Below are 7,773 nucleotides of genomic sequence, written 5' to 3'. Positions count from 1 at the left end.
GGATGCTGCCATGCTTCCCACCATGATGATAATGGACTGAAACTGAAACTAAGCAAGCCCCGATTAAATGTTGTCTTCCATAGGAGTTGCCCTGGTCATGGTGTCGCTTCCTACCAATGAAGTCCTAAGACATCAATATATGTTGAAAATCAGTGACACTTCAGAACTTGCTGTTATTTGAATAAATAATCATTGGGTTAATTAATTTTGGTAAGCCAATTATGTGATTGAATAAACCTGTAGTGCAATATGATAGATATCTTTAAAGGTGACCTCCCAGGACTCAGAATTACAAAAGAAAAAAAATGTGTGAACATGCAGCTTGTGATGGGAATAGCACATCACAAGCCTTGGAATACAGACTGCTGGAGCAAGCCCTGATGCCTAGAATGTAAAAAAGAATGATTACACTCTACAGAAAAAAAGGGAAAATATCTTCTTACTGCACTGATTTTGAACTTTGGTTTTCTAAATCCATAAAAAAAACATATTGCGTTGTTTTAAACCATGCAGGATATTCTTCATTCTAAAAGCTCAAGAATAGTAACACAATGCAAGTTGTTTTAGTTATATAGGATTGAAAGCTATTTTATTGTACCTTTACTTTTTGTTGTTGGTGTTATGAGCCTAGCCTTTAGGTGATGAACCCTGTATTTATCCCTGTATTGTTGTTGTTTTCGAGACACGTTTTCTTTGTGTAACACTCCTCTCTGTCCTGGAACCCACCTTTATAGACCAGGATGGCCTAAAACCTCAGACATCTAACTTTCTCTGCCTCTAAAATGCTGGGAATAAAGGTATCTGATACTATCCCAGCCTCATTTATTCTAAAATTATAGGTTTATCAACTATATAATCCTATTCACTTAATGCTAATAAAATTATCATCCTGTCTTCTGACTTCCTGTGTTAAAGTCTTTTGGTCTCCTTATCTGTACATCAAAGTGGTTCATGGTTTTCATCTTTACAATTGCAATCTTTATGATCAGGAAGTTTGCTGTGAGACTGTGTATTCTTGTAATGTCAGAACCTGTATTCATAATGTCTCATCAACATGATTGGCTAAACATGAGTGGAGAAAAAAAATAGACATGTTGATTTGGACAGGCAAAAACCCACAGGCTTTGTTATATTCTTCAATATGAATCGAATTTGACAACATTTGAACCTTTTTTAAAAATTCTATTAGCCATTAAAAATTAGAATTCATATTTACATTAATTCTGAGAAAGCTGTATCAAGTATGTCCACTAGTGTCCTATGTAGCATATTTCAAATTTTCAATTAAATTTATTTCAGACATTCTTCAGCTTCCACAATTATTAATATAGTTCTTATTTCTTGGTCACTTCTGAAATGATTTTTATATTTTTTTCTAGGATAAAATTTTCTCCTTTGCCTCTGTCTAGGGTTTTTGTTAATATATCTAGTTCTTTTTTATTTTAGTTATTCTACTTTGTTTTATATATCATGTAAATTTTACTTTCAAATCTGTTTTATTAATTTATTGTTCCATAGCTATTTTGAAATAATTCATTTACTGTTATATATTGACACTTTTTCTAATGTGTTATATATCAGTTTCAAAATAATTGTCATTTATTCAATGATTACCATACATTGAATGCTTATTTTACACCAGATCCTTGCATAATAACTTCAAAACTAAAAGCAAAAAAAAAAAAAACAAAGAAAATAAATATATAATTCTCTATCTTTATGAAATTAATGTCAAGAAAGAAAGTGAGGAAAGAGAAATGATCTAAAGTTATGGTTTTGAGTAGTGTTGTAACTTTAGAGAATTTTGTGAGACATATCTAGGGAAGGAAATCGGGGTTTAACTAGTAATATGAGATAAAGGAGATCAGGATGAAAGCAATAGTCAGTAAAGGGTACTGTTAAACATTTCAGGAAAGGGCCCCAATATGATCCACAAATAGAAAAGACGTAGGAAGAAAACTAGAAACAGAAGAGATCTTGACACAGGCACCTGGCATGGAGTAGCTGAGAGAACAAATTGACTGTAACAGAAGAAGCACAGTAAGCAACAATAGATAAGGAAAGAGAGTGGATTGTTAAACATTCTTAGAATCCTTAGACATTTTTACTCAAAAATATTCAATATCTAAAAAAATGTTATAAAGATTAGATTTGTTTTATTTTTAAAATTGAATATGTAAGTAATTTTTAAAATTGTAGTAATATAATTTGTATTATTTAATCTCAAGATTAACCACTAGTATTAGATAATTAATTGAAGGTTTCTTTCCAAAGGAGGACTCATTCTCCCATTCTCTGCATACATTAATTATCTGTAGCTCTTTGGCTATGGATGAAACTCTCCCTTACATGTTTTTATATGTTTTGATGATCTATTTCCTCAAGTCTTGTTTCCATAGTCATATTATTGAGGTATCATAACTGATGCATCCGTGAAATTTTGAGGTGATGCAATCTCAAAGACGACTTTCTGGTCCTCTGGCTCTTAAAATATTTTTGCCTCTTCTTCCATGATGTTCCTTAAACCATAAATGCAGGAGTTGTATTATACATGTATCAGCTAGAGCTGAGCACTGTACAACACTTGTTATCTCTAGTTTCCTCAGTTATTATTTTTTGTAATAACCTCTGAATGTTGGTTGCAAAGACAAGTTTCCTTATTGTGTACTGGGAGCTACAGTTATTGCGGGACTAAAAATAGTGTGCAGTCAGAAGTTGTGCTATGTTTTTGTGGTGATAAGTAATGGAAAATGACAAGGAAATATAAAAATAGAAGACAAAAGATAAAAAATTGCCGGGCGGTGGTGGCGCATGCCTTTAATCCCAGCACTTGGGAGGCAGAGGCAGGCGGATTTCTGAGTTCGAGGCCAGCCTGGTCTACAGAGAGAGTTCCAGGACAGCAAGGGCTATACAGAGAAACCCTGTCTCGGAAAAAACAACAACAACAACAACAACAACAAAAAACCCAAACCAAACCAAAACAAACAAACAAACAAACAAACAAAAAGATTAAAAATTGCTGGTTCACCTTGAGTGGATCAGAAAGAAAAGCAAGCTATCTTTTCCTTCAAATTGGCAGGAAGGGTTCACCCAAGGCAAAAGGAATGTTTGCGATGGGTGAAACTGTATAGAAGCATACAATTGTGGGCCTTAGGATACTCATTCTGATTGTGTTGTTGTTTAGAAACATATACGATATAAAGACAGTGAATTCAAAATCAGTAGAACTCAAGATTATAGGGAAGAATGACTGAGAACAAGCACTGAGGAGCAAATGTCCTCATCTGTAAGACAGGAAAGGTATCAGAAAGAAAAGGAGAAAGAAATTCTTTACTAATCAACTTGTAAAGTTTATGATTTGTGTTTTCTTTAATTTTCTTTAAGGCTGGATAGAATTCTATTTGTGTATATTATTGTGAGTGAGGTAAATCAGACTTCTCATGGCAAATGTTATATGATTTCTCTTATTTGTATGTTATAGTTCAGAGTCTTTAGATGTGTGTGTATAACCTGGAGTAATTGCTGAAATCAGAAAAAATAAAATAGATTCATGGAGGATGGGAAAGGGAGGAGAGAGAAGGAACTCTAGACACAAGGATAGTAGGATATATGTGCTACAAAATGGGAAAACATAGGGGACATTAGTTGGGAACAGGAGAGAGAGACAGAGGTATAAAAGAAATAGCAATAAGAAAGATGTAATAGCCAATAGGAGAAACATATTATTTAAAACCTTTGTCATACACATATATTTAAAGTGTGTGTGTGTGTGTGTGTGTGTGTGTGTGTGTGTGTGTGTAGTTTAAATGTAGTTATGCCACATGGGGTGGTAGTACTTCTTCCAAGAACTATAGACCAACAAGAATCCCAGTGCCTGGCAATGGAAAAATCCTTTTGAGTTGTTCAAGAGAGTCCAAAAGAAATGTGGGCTATTATTGCCCTTAGTCACCATGGAGCACTTGAAGAAAAAAAAATCCCATTACTAAGGACATCACACATTTTAGAAATGGAATTCAGAGAAATGGATCTGGCACTTCCCTAGAACTCTTCTCTTAGGATTAGCTTTTTCATTATCTGAAAATTCTTTGCAAGCAGTGAAAGAAGAAAAGCAGTCAATACTCCTACCCAAATATAAAGCTTGTTAATCACAAAAGTGACCTGCATGACAAGAGATCCTCAAGGGTATAGTAAGTGGCACTCATATCTTGGCTATAACCAACAACTAATTATCTAATTGAAGTTAACACACACTTAATAGAAGATAATTCATGCCTGGTATTGAAAACCTAGCCAATTGGTCATAGTTCATGAGATATGAACACAGAGGAGAACTTAACTACTACCATTTTCTTAAACCAGTATACTTTCAAGTTGCATTCTAAATATTTATTCTTACATATAATTATTAACCTTACTGTTCATCCAAAACATTTCTTTTTACAGAAGATAGAAACTATTACATGACTCCATATCTCATCAAAATACAGAGAAGAACTAACAATGGCATGCCCAACACAAATTGGCAGATCTGTAACACAATCCCTATGTGTTAGGCTCAGGGAACATCACGGAATAGCAGGTAGAGATATTGTAATAGGAAACCAGAAGATCTTTATCAAGAGAGTATTTTCTACATATTGTGAGGAAGCTCCATCCATAAAATATCAACAATCTGGCCACCTAAACAAGACCTTCACAATGACATCAGCAGCTGACATAAAAATAAAGGTAGTAAAGACTTCATTGATCTTTACTCCTACATAAAGGACTGTTTGAAATGAATGGCTGCTGAAATATGGAGATGCAGACTTCTTCAGGAAAGATCCTTTTGACAGGTCATTAATACTGAATGGTCATTCCTAAAGAAGTGTACATATGAGCAAATATAAATGAAATTAGCAGCATAAAAATAGACATAAACATGTACATATGTATATAAACATATGCATGTTTTTACTTACATAACTAATAATTAAAGAAGGGGTTATGAATTTGGGAAGTGAGAGGGCCACAGGGAGTAGAGAAATGGGATAAAATTATTTATACATAGTATACATATATAAACTTTCTCAAGAATTAAAATTTAAATTAAAATCTGAAAATGTTAGTAATGCTCTACATAGGATTGCCATGGGCAAGAAATATTCTCACTTTTGATACTGGAGCAATACTTTGTTGGAGAAAAGGTTGAGAAAAAAGTCTAACAGAGCAAAATGTACTAATGATGGCTCTTGCATTAAAAAAAAGACACAGAATTGAAGCAGGATGGGATGTAGGCCGTGCTTAGCTGCACAAAAATCCTGTGGCAATGACAATATGAAGCATGAAGCATAAAAACTCGGTCACCTGAGAATGACGTGAGCAAGACACTGGAAGCAGCGTGGCTCTATCTTGTTAAGGTCCCAGTGGTAACGACCGAAATGCAACTAAAGGGTTTCATGTTTTCATTTCTGTTGATAACCCCTAAAGAAAACTGAAATGATATTCTTGAGAGTGAGTGGAGAAGGTAATCTTCACCCCACTAGATAGTTGTTGGAAGTTCAGAGGCAGGCTCACATGAATCTGTCAATGAAGAGAAAGTTGACATTGTTCATTAAGATTTTGATTTACTCATCTGATTAATAATTTTTGTTTAAATTAAGAATTAATGTTGGTTGCTATTTTCCTTGCAGGATTTTGTAGGTCATTATTTAAAATGTATTCATCTGAAAAGAAACTGTGTGCAACTACCAATTATTTGATTGCAGCAGCGCAACACACACAGTTATTAGGACACAGTTATTTTTCCTACTAGAAACCTCCACAAGAATGTGTTTCGCCATTTTCTGTTCTCCTTAACCAGGCCTAAAAGACACACTGATATTCTGATGAGAAGCTCTCACTATTTTGTCTTCAGTACTGAGTTTCTGAGAAAATTTAATATTCGAGTGTGACGACCACTGCATCCTCACCTCCCTCAGGACCAGGGCCTGTGTCCTACCTCCTGTTGGTGAGTTCTTAAATATAGGCTCTGGATCAGCTATGAGATCCACATATTCAACCTGAGCAAACACTGAATCTCATACTCCATGCTTGATACACAGATTGTGCTTTTACTCTATTCCTGACCTCCAAGGATATGTGTTTTACACCATCTCAGCTACAAATTTAATTTTTAATACTCAGTTTTACTTTTTGTAATTTTATGATGCTACATCTAAGTATTCTAAATACTTAATACTCTAAATATTTATTAAATTTAAATATAAATACTCTAAATATTTAATTTGTCATGTTGCCAGATATATAAATCTCAATAGCTTTGTTAAAATGTCCTTCAGCCAAAAAAAAAAAAAAAAAAACAACAACAACAAAAAAACCCATGGAATAATTCAACAATGAAATCCATGGACATTCCACTTAAGCTTAGTTAACAACAGAGTGAAATACAAAAAATACCATATCATAACATCTTTCACAGAAATGATTGCTATTTTGAATACATAAATTTTTAATTTCCATGCGGTTTCCAACATTTGTACTATTTAAGGTTCTCCTTTGTAACATGCTTATATAATACATATTTTTAAAATTCATTCAGAAATTATAGGAATGGCAAATGTTTTCAGTTTCTACAACTCAGCGTTTTGTTTAACGATCAATGCATGATCTTTAATTCATCCTAAAGATGAATATTCCTTTTGGAGCTGTTATTTCGGTTTATCCATTTTCTTATAGAGGGCAGTTATCATGTCTCTAAGCTTTTGTTATTATGAATAATACTGCAGTAAAAAATTATAGGAGTCTATGAGTTTATTTTTTTTAGTATATACCTTATTAATTAGTGTATACCTATATGCCTTCATAGAATTATTAAAATGATCCAAGTTTCCTTCTAAGCTGATACAAATTTGATTCTTCATAATTTCTTTCAAGTTTACTTGAAATTCAGGTTTATTTGTGAAGTATAGTTTAAAACTATTTTAAATATTTTTATTATGCTTTAATGTGTATTTCAAATTTTAATATACATAATCTGATTTTTGAAAATATGAAGATTTTCATTCCCATTATTGAAGCATGGTGGAGTTGCATCCTCACATCAATGCAAACAATTGGTACAGTCTTCTAGTCTATTTTTAAGCTAGTTATTAAGCAGTGATTTGACATGGTTTTTGCTATTTTCGTATTTTCATTGCAACTAAGGGTTGATAGTTTAATGTTTTGTACTTATGTTACAGTTCCTTCATATATAAGAGCCAATTATCTGAAAAATAATACTCAAACAATATAAGCTAAGTTATGTAAATGGAAGCAGTGTTGTAAAATTAGTGGAAAGACAAATTATCTAGATACAAATACAGAAAATGGGACACATTAACACATTAATTTTGGGGCATGTCACCAAATTTGTTTTTTTTTTTTTTAAATACAGAAGCTGAATAGAAGTATATAGACAGACAGACAGATAGTTAACAAATATACCTACCTAACAATGTTTACAATAATGAATTTTCAAATGAAATCCACTTAATCTAGTGGTTCAATGTTATTATTTCAAGATGATTCCTTTTTTTTTTTTTTTTTTTTTTGGTTTTTTGAGACAGAGTTTCTCTGTGTAGCCCTGGCTGTCCAAGAACTCACTCTATAGACCAGGCTGGCCTTGAACTAATAAATCCACCTGCCTCTGCCTCCCAAGTGCTGGTCAAGATGATTCTTATCAAGTATGGAACGCAATTATTCACTGGATTATCTTCAGATAACAATTACAAATATCAAACTAAGAATAAATAA

Source organism: Arvicanthis niloticus, chromosome 4, assembly GCF_011762505.2.
Source record: "Arvicanthis niloticus isolate mArvNil1 chromosome 4, mArvNil1.pat.X, whole genome shotgun sequence".
Taxonomy (NCBI): domain Eukaryota; kingdom Metazoa; phylum Chordata; class Mammalia; order Rodentia; family Muridae; genus Arvicanthis; species Arvicanthis niloticus.
This window is presented reverse-complemented; position numbering follows the sequence as displayed.